Source organism: Chenopodium album, chromosome 5, assembly GCF_948465745.1.
Source record: "Chenopodium album chromosome 5, dcCheAlbu1.1, whole genome shotgun sequence".
Taxonomy (NCBI): domain Eukaryota; kingdom Viridiplantae; phylum Streptophyta; class Magnoliopsida; order Caryophyllales; family Amaranthaceae; genus Chenopodium; species Chenopodium album.
In genome coordinates, this window is record NC_137838.1 from 30,520,203 (window position 1) to 30,537,436 (window position 17,234).

The window sequence follows — 17,234 nt, forward strand, 5'->3', positions numbered from 1 at the left end:
CAATAGGTTGCGAAGACGGAAAAAATTGAGCATATGGGTCTCTACTCTCTACCCAGACCAAGTCTCGTTCCTGATGGACTTGTAGCACGAGAGAAAGAACCACCGCCCTGATCGGCGGAGTCAGAGAAGCTATCGGTGCCTGTAATAATTCTCCGTCCCACCACCACTTGAATTTCTAGACCAGAGTCAGAGTCCCCATCTCCAACGAGATTGTGATCCTCCAATGGCATATCTTCTGGTTCCTCAAGGTAAACCAAGTTAGCTTCTGGGTTCCTGTATCGTTCCCGATTGGGGAGGCCTTTGACCAAGTTTGAGTAATGCTTGCACTCACGCGGCCCATAGAGAACTCTCAAGCCTTGGCGTTCAAGAGCAGCTACCCTGCTTTTCAATCTGCGTTTAGCCACTTCTCGTTTGATGCGGCACTTCTCCTTAGAATGCCCTGCAAAACCACAGTTCTTGCAAAAACAAAAAATCCCTTCATAACGAAAGTAGACCCATATAATTTGGTCCCCTTCTAAAGGTACAAAACAACCTGGGATTAGAGGTTGAGAAAGATCAACAACCACTTTCACACACAAATCAGGAGAGGGTGGTAAGCCCTGCCCCGTAAATTCAAATTCTTCAATAAAGCCAACATGAGAAAGAATTTAGGTTGCCCATTCTCGAGTTAGATAGAGAAAAGGCAAACCTTGAATACGGACCCATAGAGAAGTAGTATAAAAATTAATATGTTGATGGATGAAAGAACGATGATACCTTTGTAAATTAACAATTCGGCCCTCAAAGATTGCATGTTGAAGACGAACAATCCCAAAAAGAACAGAGGGATTGAAGCACTCAAAGAGATAGTATGCACCAGACCTGTGCACTTTGATGTAGCCCCTCCTCCTCCATCTAGTAGTAGCGATATGTTGAACAAATTCAACTGGGGGTGTATTTGGACCGATAAAAACACCAATCGCAGACTGATTGTAGTTAATTGGAGCAAGGAAACTGAAATTTTCTGGTAGAGTAGCAAGACCACCCATTCGTAAGTCATCTGGGTTCGAATCAGTTTGGTAATTTGGGTGTCTATACAGAGGACTGTTTTCCATAATTAGAAGAAAAAAGAGAAGAATAGAAGAAGTTGAACAGGTTGAATTTTGGATATGTGAAGCAAAAATCAGATGGCCTTTTTATAGCCAAAAATTGTATAGGGAAACTAAATTGCATGCAAAAATATGTCAGAGATGAAGGTTGAATGGGTTAACTTGTAAGAATAGATGCAATGATTTGTAACATTAGGACAGAAAAGATTTTGTAGAAGAACAGAAAAGAATTTCTTAAATTCTATTGGTTGTTTGAAGAAGCATGAAGGAATAGAGAGAGAGGGGGAAGACTCATATAAGAACCCTCCTCTATATAAGAACCCATTTGGGTTGTTGGATGAGATTTAATCAACCGTTGAAATTGCCCTTAGTATAATGACATTTTTGTAATATCATGTTTTCGATACTCCCTATCTCATCTTCCTCTTTCACGTTTTAATGAACCTCAAAATCTTCTCTCTCCTATATTTTTCTCTCTCATAATTTTCTAAGCTTTCTCTCTCCTATTTTTCCTGTGATTCTACCGTAAATCATTGTAAGTTTATCAATTTGATCAAATTTCTTTGTATATTTCGATTATTTTGGATGTATGGTTTCTTAGCATTTGTTTAATTTTCAAATTTCGATTATATATGTTGATTATTTATGCTGAGTTTGCAATTATTTTGCAAAATCATTCGTTTCTTTCGTCATATTTTCGATTTTCTGGTGTTTTTTTGCGATTTATTTTATTACTTTTCAGTTTCTTTTAATTGCAATTATTTTGCTAAATTTGTGTTCGATGTTTTTAGCCAAAAATCTTTTGTACTTTTACAGATCTTTTCTATAAAATTGCGATTTTAATCAATTTTTTCGATTATTATTGGTACGTTATTTTTTTATTGCGATTGTGATTGCTAATTTGGATTATTATTGTGATTATTAGCCTCATATAAAAATTTTCTTAGCTAATGTTTGTGTTCAATTGTGTTATAATTATGTTAATTTTTTTTTTTTTGGATTTTTGTTCCCATTTCAGTGACTATTTTCAACTATCTGTTGGAAGATGTTTTGAAAAGGGTCACACAAATTTGACATATGTGCTTGTCATGTAAAGGCTGCATGCATATCTGCTTGTCATTGTAAAAATGTCTCCGGCAGTTGAGTGATTTTTACATATATAGTTCTAATAAATTATGCGTCTCTAATTTTCTAAGAATGTGCTTTATGTTTCATTGGTCCAATTGCTTTTGTGATTTTTAATTGTTCAATTTAACTTGCTTCGGTTTTGTTTGAGGAGAGAGAGCACTAATTAGAACATAAGCAGATTTTTCAGGAAAAAAAAAAAAAAAAAACGAACATTAGTAGAAAATTTGGTGGATTATTTATCTTTGTCATTGTGCAAGTAAGATGACATGCACCTAATTAAATATTCTCAATCCCTCAAGTTTGTTCTGCATAGGAGCTTTGTCAATGGTTAGACAAAATTGGACTAATGCCATCAATCCATCATGCTAGATTGCTAGGTTGGAATTAAACAACCACTTTAAGCTGTATATATTGTCACACTTCTTGTATATGTCTATGTCTCTAAGAGATTGAACCTTGGCTACTGCCTACTCCATAAGAGTCTTCAGTTTTAGTTGAACTACCAAAACGAGATATATTACATATGTACACACCTGCAATTCATTGTAAAATTGAAAGTTCCATGTAGTATGAAAATAGTTTCCAGGTCACTTTTATAAAGAAAGTAGTATGATTTGCAACTACTTAGTGCCTATAGGTTTGACATCTTAATACTCCCAAAACTAATCTATTCTTCCATGGTGGCTAGAATGTCACTTCCTTGCACATGCCCTAGGATCGGCCACAAAAATGCATAAGCCATGCACACTCTTATTTTGCCCATGTATGTATGCTAAGTTGTGTATGGAGCTGTGTAGAGTGTGTAATCCTTTGATTAGAAACTAATGATGACATCAAAAACTGAGTTCAAGTAGTAGTAAGAATGTAAGTTCGTTGCATTCTACATTGTTGGTTTACTAGAGAGTATTGTAACTTGTGCAATAGCTTCCTAAAAATTTTGTTAGAACAAGTGGCCTAGAATACATACTATATTGTGACATTAAGATCATAGATGGAGAAGGTATGGCTTGGAAAGTACATCTAAATTACATGTTTCCTCAGTTTGAATGTTTTTATATACATTAACCTACTAGCTCAACGGCTAGAGCATTGTGCAAATGCACAAACAATGTGGGTTCGAATCCCACGTAAGTTCATTTGTGAAATGTAGAGACGAGAGTTTTGTATAAGAGTTTAGCAGTAGCACGTATAGCTTTCATAATACTTGATCATTTAGAGCCAATTTTTTGTTTATATAACTTGGTGTTAATTTGACTTAACTTTTATGATTTTAGTAGTTATTTACAAAGATAACATATGTAGGATTTGAACCTACATTTTCTATGCATTTGCATAGTGCTCTACCCACTTGAGCTAATAGGTTTTATCATACCTAACAATAACCCGATGTTCTTAATTATTTTTCTTATGGTTTGATTTTTCTGCCTATGTTCTAAAGTTTTCTACATGTCCTAAATTATTTTGCCTATGTTCAAAAGTTTCTTGCCTATGTTTTAAATTATTTTTCCTATGTTCTAATTTTTTTTACATATGTTCTAAAGATTTTTGCTTATGTTCTAAATTTTTTTCCTACATTCTAATTTTTTAAGTCCTTAATTTATTTTCCTATGTACTAATGTTATCTACCTATGTTCTAAATTATCTTTCCTATGTCCTAAAATATTTTTGCTTATGTTCTAAAGTTTTCTACCTATGTTCTAAATTATTTTTCCTATGCTCTAAAGTTTTCTTCCTATGTTCTAAATTATTTTACCTATGTTCTAATTTTTTTTCCTTATGTTCTAAATTTTTTCCTATGTTCTAAATTTTTTTTTTCTTATGTTCTAATTTTTTCCTATGTTCTAAACATGTGTTATAAATGTATAATTTAAATTTATCAGCCTATGCATGTTTTAAATTTTTTTCTAAGCTATAAATTATCCTATATTCTAAATTTAATTTTCCTATGTTATAAATTAATATCCTATGTTTTAAACTTATGTTCAAAAATTTTTTCGTCTTATGTTCTAAATTTTTTTCCTATGATAAAACATGAACAATAGAGCATAATAGAACATACTTTAGAAAAGTAATAAACATACTTTTAACACAATTTTAGATAATAATAAGAAGAAGCATATGATATAGGAAAAATTGCAAATAATAATGCAACCTTTGGCCCGTTCTTTTATAATAATACAACCTTTGGATTATACATTAATATTACAACCTTTAGGGGGTGTTAAAATTAATCAGGCAAAAAAAACTTATAACCTTCTAAACTGGTACCATGACACGTGTCGTCATGTAATTGGTTTTAATTTTTTTTTAAAAAATAAATAGGTTTTAAAATTTTATTTAAAATTGTTTAACATTTAATAAATTTTAATTTTTTTGACCAAAAAAAAAAAAAAGATCCAACCTGCCACCACCTCTCCCCCTCCCCTACACGCATCCCCCTTCCCCCACCCAAGGACCGACCGTTCGCCTGAAAACCGCTGCCTAAACGCCCTGGAAGAGCGCCTGAAAATTGCACCAGAAACACCCAAACTGCACCAATAATCAAAAGGAATAGCCTGAATTTTTGCCTGAACAACTCGCCTGAGCATCTGCCCGAATATTCACCTGAAACCACTTGAAGTGTTAGCCTGAATTGTCGCCTAAAACCGCCCCAAAACCACCCTAAATCGAGAGATGCATTGGCTCTAATTTGGAGTGCAATTGGTAATTTTATCGTTGGTTTGAGGATCGGGAACAAGGCTGTTGTTCGTGAAGAATAATGTTCTAAAATTTATAACCTTATGTTCTAAACTATCTGTTTTCCTATGTTTTGAACTTTTTTCCTGTGTTCTAAATTTTTTCACTCTATATTCTAAATTTTTTAACCCTATGTTCTAAACTATCTATTTTCCTATGTTCTAAACTTTTTTCCTTTGTTCTACATTTTTTCACTCTATGTTCTAAATTTTTTCCCTATGTTCTAAATATTTTCACTCTATGTTCTAAACTTTTTGACTATGTTCTAATTTTTATTTTATTTTTTTCATGTTCTAAATTTTTTTTTCTTATGTTCTAAAATTTTCCATCTATATATGTTCTAAATCATCGGCCTATGCTCTAAATATATGTTCTATATATTTTCACCCTATGTTTTAACTTTTTTTCCCTATATTCTAAAACCAAGGCTCCTCTTTTAACCTACAACAATTTTGTAGAAGCCAACATATTTTTTTTCTAAATGACTGTCAAACTTATGAAACAAATAACAAATCTCAAAATCCAAAAGTTGAGAGAAGACTTTTATCAACTTTATTGTAAAGTAGAAAAATTAAAAAATAATGCAATATATATCTTGTTCTCAAGGCAAGTTAGTTCTAAAAAACAACAAGCTTAATAGGGAAACCAACTTGATAAATTTACAATACCAAAGACCATACAAATGTATCTTATACTTTGCATGTGCGTGACAGAAATTATCACCCAAAAAACAAGTCAACCAAAAAGAATTTGATTCTTTATTTCAAACGTTATGATAGGAGACAAGGAAGTCTTTGAAATGGTGGAGCATAGACAACCTAACTCCACTACCGTAGCTTTTCAAACTGTAAACTTTAGCATTTGGCACATAATCCTAATATTCCTACAACATACAAAACCAACATTTCAAAAGAGTTGGATATCTTTTACCAAATTGCAAGTAACAACTTCAGTTAATTAAGTCACATTCACTCACAACATCAACAAACACTCTATCATCTGGGTGTGCCGGTGTGGAGCCTCGTGACATACTCTTTATTTACAAGCCAAAACTAAATATTGATTCTAAACATCATCATTGTATTCAAATATAAATCTTTAGAACATAATTCTATTTTGAAAAAAATCATAAATTATCATATTTAAACATGTTAATCATACTTAAGGTTATAATTTTACAACACATTAGACGTAAATTCCATATTTCTAGAGCATAGATATAGATTATTAGATCACAAACAAAAACACTAATGTTAGAAAATATCTTATAGTTGCTGCAAATTTGATTAGGTTTTTAAATTAGCAAAAATCAAACAAAAAGCCAAATAAATACATAATGTTCTTCAAAATTGTCAAATTATCAGTTACCTTTGCATTTTGGCAACAATTTTTGTACGATTTGATGCTCTTCTCCTCCTTCCACTCAAAATTTTCTTCAACTTGTTCTTTCATCAAATTAGGGCTCGTATTTACAAGATTGCCGAATAAATGGCTCAATTTAACTTGTTTAATGAAAATTAATGTTATGAACACTAAACTTCATTGAATTTGAGTGAAAATTAAAATAAAAAACACTGGAATTTCCTTTAAAAGCAACAATTTGGGTGATTTTTGCCTATTTAGAGTGAATTGGGGGATTTTAGGAGAGAGAGCGTCGAAGTTAGTGTGGGTTATGTTCGAGGAGAGAGAAATTTTGGGATATATGTATGTAGATGGTTACTTTTTGTATTTAATATAATTCTATTACTTACGCTCCTTTAATCTAGATCATCTATTTCAATCTAATCCTACGGATTAGATTGGTTCTTATATACACTTAGGTTCTTATTATATATATATATATATATATATATATATATATATATATATATATATATATATATATATATATATATATATATATATATATATATATATATATATATATGACCAGGTTGGCAGGTTATAATGAGAACCTATTCTAGAATAGGAACTAGGAACAAATTTAGACCGTCAGGTGTAAGAGAAGAGGCGCCCGATCTGACGGTCCATATTTGTTTAAACAAATTAAATGAAAATTTAAATTCAGGCGCCTTTTCTCTCTCCTCTCTCTCTCTCTCTCTCTCTCTCTCTCTTTCCTCAATTTTCTCTCTCTTTCCGCGATTTTCTCTCTCTTAATCGCCATTTTCAAATGCAAAAACCGCCATAACTGTTAAATCAACTGCTCAATTTTTCTATAAAATTACAATTTCATGTTCTACTATCTACATTTTTCAATTTCGGAACAAAAATTTTCGAAAATTGGCGAGAATTGACGAATATAAGGTATTTTATCACAACTTCAAAGTTCATACTATTTTGTTTATTTTTGTTGCAATTTTATACTTATATTTGTGTTTTTTGCTTGATTATGTTAGAATTGAACTAGCAGAACTTGAATCCGAGAAATTCAAAGTTCAATTTTAGTGTTTTCAGTTCGATTTCTTCATAATAAGGTATTATCGCAAATTAGTTCATTTTTGTTCAAATTATGATTAATTTACTTATCGTTTCTGTGCAAATTTGTTGTAATTTAGGTTAATATCGACATGCATGTGAAAATTATTCAAAGTTTTAATTATATTTGTGTTTTTTTTTTGCTTGATTATGTAAGAATTATTGAATTGAAGTAGCGGAACTTGAATCGGAGAAATAATTTTAGGCTAAAATCGACATGGATGAGAAAATTATTCAAAGTTTTACATAAATTAATATTAGGTTTTTCATAAATTAGATATAAAATTATAGTAAAGTGTTTTTGAAATAATATTTGAAAAACTTTAGATCTGTTTATATTTATGAACTTAAGTAATTTTACTTAAACTCATACTAATTTAGAATAATTTTGGTTAATTTATGGGTAATATTTGATTGCATTATTGTTGATATAGTACTTCTGTTCTACTATTTGAGTGTCACAAATTTGCTAAAAGTAAATAAAAGATTATTAAAAGTAGATAGATACTGACTAAAAGTAATTTAAAAGTAGTTGTTTGACTTTCTATAGTTTTGATTGCATAAATTTTTAAAAGTAAATAGAAATTTGTTAAAAGTAGATAGAAATTTGTTAAAAATACATATAAATTTCCTAAAAGTAAATTTATTAATTGTTACTGAATTACTATGAAATCTATAGCTATTATAGCTTGTGTATAAATCAATAAATTGATGTGACTTTTGTATTATGGCTTGTGTATAACATATCAAAAATGATGATAATCATTGCTCATTACATTACCCTATACATTATTCTTGGTCATCTCATATTTGTTTTGAATTGTTCACACATTAAAATGGCCAAAACTACAAAGAAAAAACCTGAAACAAAACCAGATCCAGCAAAGGATATTGCTGCAGCAAAGAAGGCTGCTGCAAGTAAAAAAGTTACTACAGTCAAGAAATCTCCTGCAACCAAGAAATCTCCTGCGACCAAGGTGACTCCTAAAGCCAATAAAGTTCCTGCAAATACAAAGCAATCTTCAATTAAAGGTATATAATATAAAGTAAATAGAAACACTTATAAAGTAAATCATTTATCTGTATAAGTCTGTGTTACAAATTTAAAGATGCATACTATTACATAATTGAATATAAAAAGTAAATCCTTAGTGTAGTAACGTATATAAAAAATCTTATAGAGTAAATATATATGTTTTAAAAGATTTTTAATATGTCTATACTTATAAACTGATTGTATTAACTAAATGTAATAGGTGCTAAGATTCAAAGGATTTCAAAAAAGCAAATATTGAAAGAGAAGAATTAAGGAACTAGAAGCATCAAAAGGTTCATAAAAGTTTATATAATTAAATTCATATGTTATGTATTATATTGCACCAAGATATTACACCAAGGTATTACATAAAAGTTTATAAAGTAAATGAAGATTGATATAAAGTAAGTACAAATTGTTATAAAGTAAATAGAAACTCTTCTAAAGTAAATGAAAATTGTTTTAAAGTAAATCATTATATGTCTATGATGTTTATTGATAACTTTAATAAAGTTAAAAAAAATGTTTATAAAGTAAATATAATGTTTTCAAAGTTGGTTAACATGTTTTAACAAATTATAGGAACAGAGAAAAGGGTAAAACCTGAAGTGAAAGATAGCAATTTTGAACTAGAAGAAGATCAGAATGAGGATTCTGATGGTTCATCAGAAGAATACAGAAAAAAAAGGGAAAAGCTCATTTAAAAAAAATGAAGCTTGACAATTCTGACCTTGATGTACATGAAGTTATTGATGTTAATGATGATGATGATGGTAATCTGGAAATCAAGAAAACACACTGCAGACCCAATGCAGTTGTTGATTTAATCAACGATTTTAGTGAGCAGCAAAAAAAAGATGTCATAAGTATTGGTTTTGGAGGACTGCTTGAACTAAAGTTAAGAAGAATTTCAACAAAGATGCTTCCATGGCTTTGTCACCATTTCAATGAAAGCAGCTGCATGTTCAAGATTGACATGTTGAAAGAATTTTTAGTGAGTTCCTACGATGTTGAATATAAATTCTTGCTTCCACATGTAACTGAGAACAAGGTGAGTTTTCAGTTAAGGAAGCAACCTCTATCAAACTTGCTGATTCAAAAAGAATGGAAGAAAAAGCTAGGAATTCCATAATATGATGTGAATAATTTAGAGAACAAATTAAAGAGTCTAAAGGAAGGAGGGGAGGAATTTAAAAGATTCTTTATGATGTATGTTTACAACACATTCTTGGCCCCTGTTGCAAACAGAGTGATTGATTACAAGATAATCAATTATGCAGACAATGTAAAAGAAATACATAACCTAGATTGGTGTGGTTATGTGATGAATAACCTGTTAAAATCAGTTGGGAGCTTCAAGAACAAAAAAAAAAAAAAGGAATCAAGATCGGGAATCAGTGGATGTATCCTTATTCTTCAACTTGTATACTTTCATCATCTAGCATTCAGAGGGTAGTCTGAACCTACAACACTGCCATTGATCCAACATTGGTCAAATGAGAAAGTCAAAGAAAGAATTGCAAAAGAGGCAAAGGCATCTTTTGGTCAAGGAGAACTTCAAAAAGATGACTATCCAGTTTGTAGAAAAAAAGGAAAGCAAGCATTCTTGGGTGATATAATTAGGAATGCTTATAGAAATTTTACTGATAGAGAGAGAAGATTGGTGTCATTCAACCTACCAGAAGGTGTGATGACATATAGTGAAATACATGAAGCTACAAAAGATGTAAGTAATTTTTTTTTAGTTACAATGATTTCTTTTATTTACTTTAAAATGAAATGTAGTTACTTTTATCTCATATTTCTTTACTTTTGTTATATTGAATTGCTCTGCTCCTATTAGTAATAATATATAGTAAATGATAAATATAAAGTAAATAATGTTGACCTAAAAGTAACAAATTAACTTTAAAAGTAAATATTATTTGTGTTAAAAAATAATGTACTAATAAATTGTTGTTATTTATTTTGAAGGAAATTGAAGAAGAATTGCATTTGTTGACTAGAGATTCACAACTCTTTGTAATGATACATGCTGAGCATATAGCTACCTTAGGAGAAAAGATGAAAAGGCAACAAATGAATGTGTCTACATCTAATTCTCAACAGGTTTTTGAAACACAAAGGCTGATGGAAGATCCTAGAGTACAAAGGGCTATGGATGAAATAGTCAAGCTTTATGATGATCTAAGAAATGTATCTAGTGTGATTCTGTCAACATGGGAAGAGCAACATAAAAATGAAACAGATCCTAAAACTTTTGAAGAAGATGCAGTTGATCCTAAAACTGTCCATTTGGATGTTGATGATAAAGATTTTGAAATAGAGGATCTAGATGATGGAAAAAAAGAGAACGATGACAAAAAAGAAGAGAATGAAAACAAAAGGCATGAGGAGGAAGAACATGATGAGGAGGAAGAAGACGAGGAGGAGGAGGAAGAAAAGGAGAAAAAGAAGGAGGAAGAGGAGGAAGAAAAGGATAAAAAGGAGGAGGAAGAAGAAGACTAGGAGGAGGAGGAAGAAAAGGATAAAAAGGAGCAGGAGGAAGAAGACAAGGAGGAGGAGGAACAAAAAGAAGATGATGACAAAAATGAAAAAGAGGAGGAAGAAAACCAGGGAGAGAAAGGAGAGAAAGATACTGATAATCAGGAGGTAGATGTTGATAATCAGGGAGAGACTGATGCTGAAAACTTGGGTGTTGATGCTGATATTAGTAAGGTAGCACACTCAGTTACTGAGAGTATCCTAAATCAGCCAACACTTACAAAGGAAGCAACAAAAAAAAAAATTGAAGGTAATTTGTTAACTTTAGTAAAACATTAATCAATCTATAGTAAATAGTGTATCATTATATTGAAACTATATCTGCTATTTTATTACAGTTGTTGCTGAAAAACAACTTCAGGCAGAAACATCCACAATTGAGTTTAAGGACATTCACAATGAGATAGTTTCAAAAGTTAAAATCAATTTAGATTGTGGAGAGAAAGATTTTGACATTGATTTTGTTTCTAAGCCAATGAAAGGAAACTGTAGACACCCATTTGTGTCTCCCCAAAACCAAACCCAGTGATGAGTACCTTTCGCTTCGAATCATAATCGAATGAAGTGAAAGTGTGGAAAGTCTAGTGTTGCGGAAAGTTTTATTTTCTTTTCTCTTCTCCCTGTTTTTGAAAACTTTATTTTAAGAAAACAGCCAATACAGTTCGGTTGGTCCATGATATGGGTCCAATAGTAGTGTAGTTGGATGGGGCTTGCAAAGACCTTTCCAACGATATATTATAAGCCCAATTCCGATGAATATTGAGGAAGTTATGGCCAATTTACTAAACTGGGCCCGGTTTGAGTTTTATATGCGGCCCAATGATCTAGGAGAGGGCCTAATATGATTTATCATTCCTAATGCAATTAGGAATGGTTTTAGTCTTCTAGATTCTTCTAGAAGGTTCTTTTCATTCCTAATTCAATTAGCATTGATAAATTGACTTTTCAGAGTTTTAATCAAAATCAAATAGCATTTTCGAAGAAATTATATTATTTTATCCTCCAGTACGGTAAACTTATCGGATTTTCAAAAACGCGTTAAAATCAAGCTTGGAGTCTGACCCCAGGCCTTGGCGCCTGGAACCAGGTCTGGCGCATGGCGCTAGCCATTGGCGCCTGGCGCTAGTGCTGGTGCCTGACGCCAGCTAGCCAGGGTTGGCGCCAGCTCTGTTTCCTGAGCGTCAGACTCTGTTTTGTTAATTTATCTTTTTTGGCTGATTTTCTCTATAAATATCGTATTAAAAACTCCGTTTTGATTCATCAAGATTCACCAATTCTCCTCATTCGCAAGTTATCATCAACAATCAGTTTTCATTCGCAAATCATTAATTCTTTAGCATTCTCTCTCTCTCATTCATCTCTTTCTTTTATTCTTTCTAACTTTGTGTTTTTATACAAAATTCCGCATTCGCAAGATCTAGAAACACCTAGCCATATTCGAAGTTGCCTTCGCCCTAGACGTGAAAGGTTTAATTTCTGAGGGTTTGGTCCCAAATCTCTCTTTCAATTATTTAATTTAATTGTTTTGATTATTATTTTCCTTGAAGTTACTAACGTGTGTATTTTGTTATTAGAAAGAGGTACGAAGCATCAAAGTAAGTGCTTTTATTGATTTATTGATGTAGAAATCATGTTTACATTGTTATGATATTCCTAGTATCATGTCTAGGGTATTTTTAATATGTTTAATATGATTTCTATGATGCTTTTTATTCTCTTCCTAATATTTATGATTGTTAGTATCATGTTAGGGTTAAAGATTTGATTTTTATTGCTTAGTGACATGCTAGGGTTTGTTATTAATCTTGTTAGTATCGTGCCTAGGATCTTGCTATGTTTATTATGCTTTAACATTAACATGATTATGATTATAATTGTTATAATTCATGATAATGAATATTATTATTATTTTGATGATGATTATTTTATTTATGATTATAATTTTATTGTCATGATTTATTATGATTATTATTGTTGCTTGATATTTATTGTTATTGCTTGCTCACCTTTATGCATGTTAAAGGGAATTTGGTACTTGCAATCACGCTTAATAAGATAATTAATAATCTTGTTTAGGGTTAATTGTGATTATAAATTCAAGTGATCGCCAATAATAGATTTGTTTGTGCATTAAATTCAACCAACATAGAATAAACAGGTTTAGGGTTAATCCTATTGATTGCATGTTAATTAGAAAGCGCACATGAATACGAGCAGAATAAAGTAGAGGCCTATTATTAGGGCAGGTTCAATCTCTTTTAGGTTGGATTTGTACCATCATCCTCGAACCCTTATTTGGTTCATGACCTTATGGAGTTGACGATCTCTTGGATCATTAAGGGGTGTAACCTTCATCCTATGAACGATTTACAAGTTCCTAAAAACCTTGTTCGCGACTCTTTTGCTCTATCTTCTTCCCGTTTGGACGCCACCATACTTTAATGTATGATCACAGTGGGGTTCAAGCTAGTGGGATTAACGCTTGAAATTATTCCCTACAGTTTTTGGCGACTCCACTGGGGAGGATTTCTATTTTAATTCCTGAATTTGTTTCGACAATGATTTAGAATGAGTGGATGAGACTCGAAAAGTTCTAAGTATTTCACGTGCGTAATTTTGATTAACATTATTGTCATATGCATAAAAAAGATCTCATTGGAAAGACCATCCGTAATGAGTTAAAAACATAAGATTTTACACGTAGGAAATTTGAGGAATGTCTTTCACAACTAGGACTGAAATAACACCGCGCGAAACTGGAAAATTTTATCGAGCACATACAGAAAGCTGCTGAGGCATGTGGGAAGTAGCGTCAGGGGCCAGAGCATTGACGCCAGCATTTTAGTCGTAGCGCCATACGCCAGCATTGGCGCCAGGCGCTACAGTTAAAAGCTTGCGCCAGTCTCTGATTGCTAGCGCCAATTTCCCCCAATACCGAGCCAGAAATACGCGTTCTAATTTTGACCGGTTTTTCGTATTGTTTGCTCGATCCTACTTCCTGATTGAATTTTTTCTCACTTTTCTGAAACCCATATGTGTTCTACATAGGACATAACCCTCTGGGAATTCATGCTCCATCTACCTGATTGAACGCTCCGTGCAACAAAGGGTACATCCGAGATGTTGAATTCACCAAACCATGGAAGCGAGTTTTTTCTAAAACTCGCGGTGTCCCATCCACTCGCGCCAACCCTTCACGGTTAGGCTTCCGCGCGGTGCATCCGGACAATTAACCATGGACCCTCTTTGACTAAACAATATCCCGAACTTTAGAGAACTAGAGCCATGGTTAGGTTGCAAACGCATTGCATCATATTGTGCCTACTTGACTAATTGTGCATTATTTGTTGTGCATATATATTCTATGTTTCTCTTAACCGTTTGTTGACTTGTGTTGAGACTAAATAAATTAATGACTTAAAGAACTTTGCCTAATTAAGTAATTAATTAATTAATTTGAGTCAATAAAGTCTAATATTTTAATCGGAATTGACCTAGTGCGACTTTAGGCATACCCCAGTTGACTAATAACACTGAAAACAGTCCCAGACCGAAGCTCCACTATTGGCGCCAAGGTCTGAGCTGTAGCGCCACACTATAGTGTGTAGCTCCCGACGACAACTATGTTGTCTGGCGCCAAGCTCCACAGTGTGACGCCAGTCCTGTCGCTTGGCTGACAGTTCGAATTATTTGTCGAGTCATCACCTAGGGTCTAATTAATCAGTTTTCTGTTTAATTCAGTTAATGTTGCTGTTAATAATATTTAATTGAATCAATGATAGAGTTTAGGCACTAAGTCCCATGGTCTTACACAAGAGTCCAAGCATGTCACTTACACTCAACGCACACACCAATACACATACTTTGACCATGATTAAGAGAGTCTTGTGTGCGCGTTTTTCCGTCATTTTTTTAAGGGGGTAAGTCGAATATTAATCCTCCAATATAAAAATAATAATACTTAGTTCCCCAAAAATATGTACATTATTTTTGCCAAAAATATGCACCCTTTTTTCTTTTTTCTCTTTTTCCCTTAAAATAAATCATAAAGTCAAGTTGATTCGAGTCAAGTAATTAAAACGCAAAATGGTTTAATTTACAGCGCGTGGTCAAGAAAGGAAGGACGATTAATCAAAGATAACCTCTTCGTACAAGTCCAACTTTTCGACAAACCTATAGCTCGCAAGAGGAAAGCTAGGGTTATAATGGCAACTCAAGAAGAAGTCAATGATCTTAAGAACCAACTAGCTACTATGACTGAGACACTGAAGCTTCTCGCGCTTAGGATCGATGATCCCGTGTGAAAGGAATGGTGTCCTTCGAACAAGTGTACTATTCCGTTAGTGGGTTCAGAATTATTAGAAAGCTAATATATTCAGTGAGGTTAAGTGATCGGAATGCCTGGGTGGAGGCCGCTTCCGATCAGTAATATTAATGAATAATTAATATTACAGCTTAATCTTGACTGAACCCTTCGGGTCACACCCAAGCATTCAACAAACCGAAACGACAAATTAATTCGGAAGGAATTAATGAGTCGACCGAGTAATATTTATTTAGACGTCGGAAATTCGAGCTTAGAGCGTCGAAACCGAGCGTCGGAAGTCGAGTCGAAAAATAGTGAAAGACGAGACGAGAAATAGTAATAAATCAACAAAAGATCAAAATACCCCTATCATCGGAATGCCCAAGCAAACCGAGTGCTAAGGGCGTATGGCCTAGCATGGTGGCTAGCATGCGCACCAAGCCGAGCCTAGGCTGGCTGGTGCGTGCTAGCTTACCCATGCTAGCATCGCAAGGCTAGGCGCTGCCTAGTGCGTGCTAGCATGCTAGGCACAGCCTTGTGCGCGCAATGGCTAGCAAGCCATGCCGCAACAAGCTGCAGCAGCTAGCACGCTAGGCGCGCCAGCTCGTCACAGCTAGCAGCAGCATGGCTAGGCCATTGCTTGCTGCCTAGCAGTGATGGCCAAGGCACAAGGCCAGCAGCAGCCCGCACAAGCATGCTGGGCTTGCTGGCCAGCAGCGCCTGGCAGCCCGCATGGGAGTGCTGGGCCTGCTGGGCTTGCTGGGCGTGGCTGCCACGGACAGCAGCACATGGCAGCCCACCTTGGCTACCTTGGTTCCCAAGGGTGGGTTCCATGTGGCTAGTAGTCCTTGAGTGTGTGTGAAGTGAGGTGGCCGGTTATGGGAGAGGGAGTGGGGAGCAAGTTTGATCCCCCCCCCTTCTCCAAGTGGTCCTCACCTAACCACTCACATGAGCTTGCCACTTGTTGATTTATTACTAGCTTGATTATTTATTACTAGCTTGATTATTTATTTTATTTTAGCTTTAAAATAAAATGGAAAAATCATACTATCCCACATTGATGGGAGAGTAAATGATGCTCCCATCATTTCCTATAAATACCCAAGTATGGGCATTGGGAATGATGCTTGAGTAAGAGTTGAAAAAGGCATCACAATTAGTGAATACCTTTGAACTCAATATAATTACTCGGGTTTTATTGGTCGGGTCTTGCTAAACCCAAGACATTGGACCTAGTCGGTTTTGTTGGTGCGGGTAGACTTCGTTGGAGGTCTCCGTGTGAGCGGGACTTGAAGCTTTCAAGTAAGAGCTCATTTTGGAGCGAAGCACGTGTCAAAGGTAATTAGCTTATCTTAATCTTGTGATTAATATAATTATGTTTATGGTTTTATTTATTGCGAGTGCGGTCTTGTTTTTGGGTTTGTTTCCGCGGTGAGTCGGACTCACCAAACCCCAACAGCGGTATCGGAGCCTCGCTCGTTTATTTTTAAAATCATAATATTTTCAAGGTGTTTTTATGGCTTAGTTTTTCTGGTTTTAAGTTGCTAATTAGATTAGTAACTCGTTTTTCCAATTTTTACCTCGTATTAGAGCTGTCTTCAGCTCTCGAACCCAGATTTCGACCCAAAAATAGTGAATTTTGGGTGGAAAAGGCGTTCTGGAAATGGTTTTACCCTTTCAAAACTCGGTTTTTAGCCAAAAAACGACCAGAAATGCATTTTTCGATGGATTTTTCGTTTTGACGAAAAATTTTAAGTCTTTCTAACCTTGAATATTGATTGCATATTTATGGTGGTTATGTATTTGGTTCTTTCCTTAATTTATATGCAATTTTAGACCACTTTAAGCATGATTACTTGGTAGCAATTGGTGCTTGAAAGTTTGGTTTTATTTTTCACATAATTGCAAATTGATTACATTA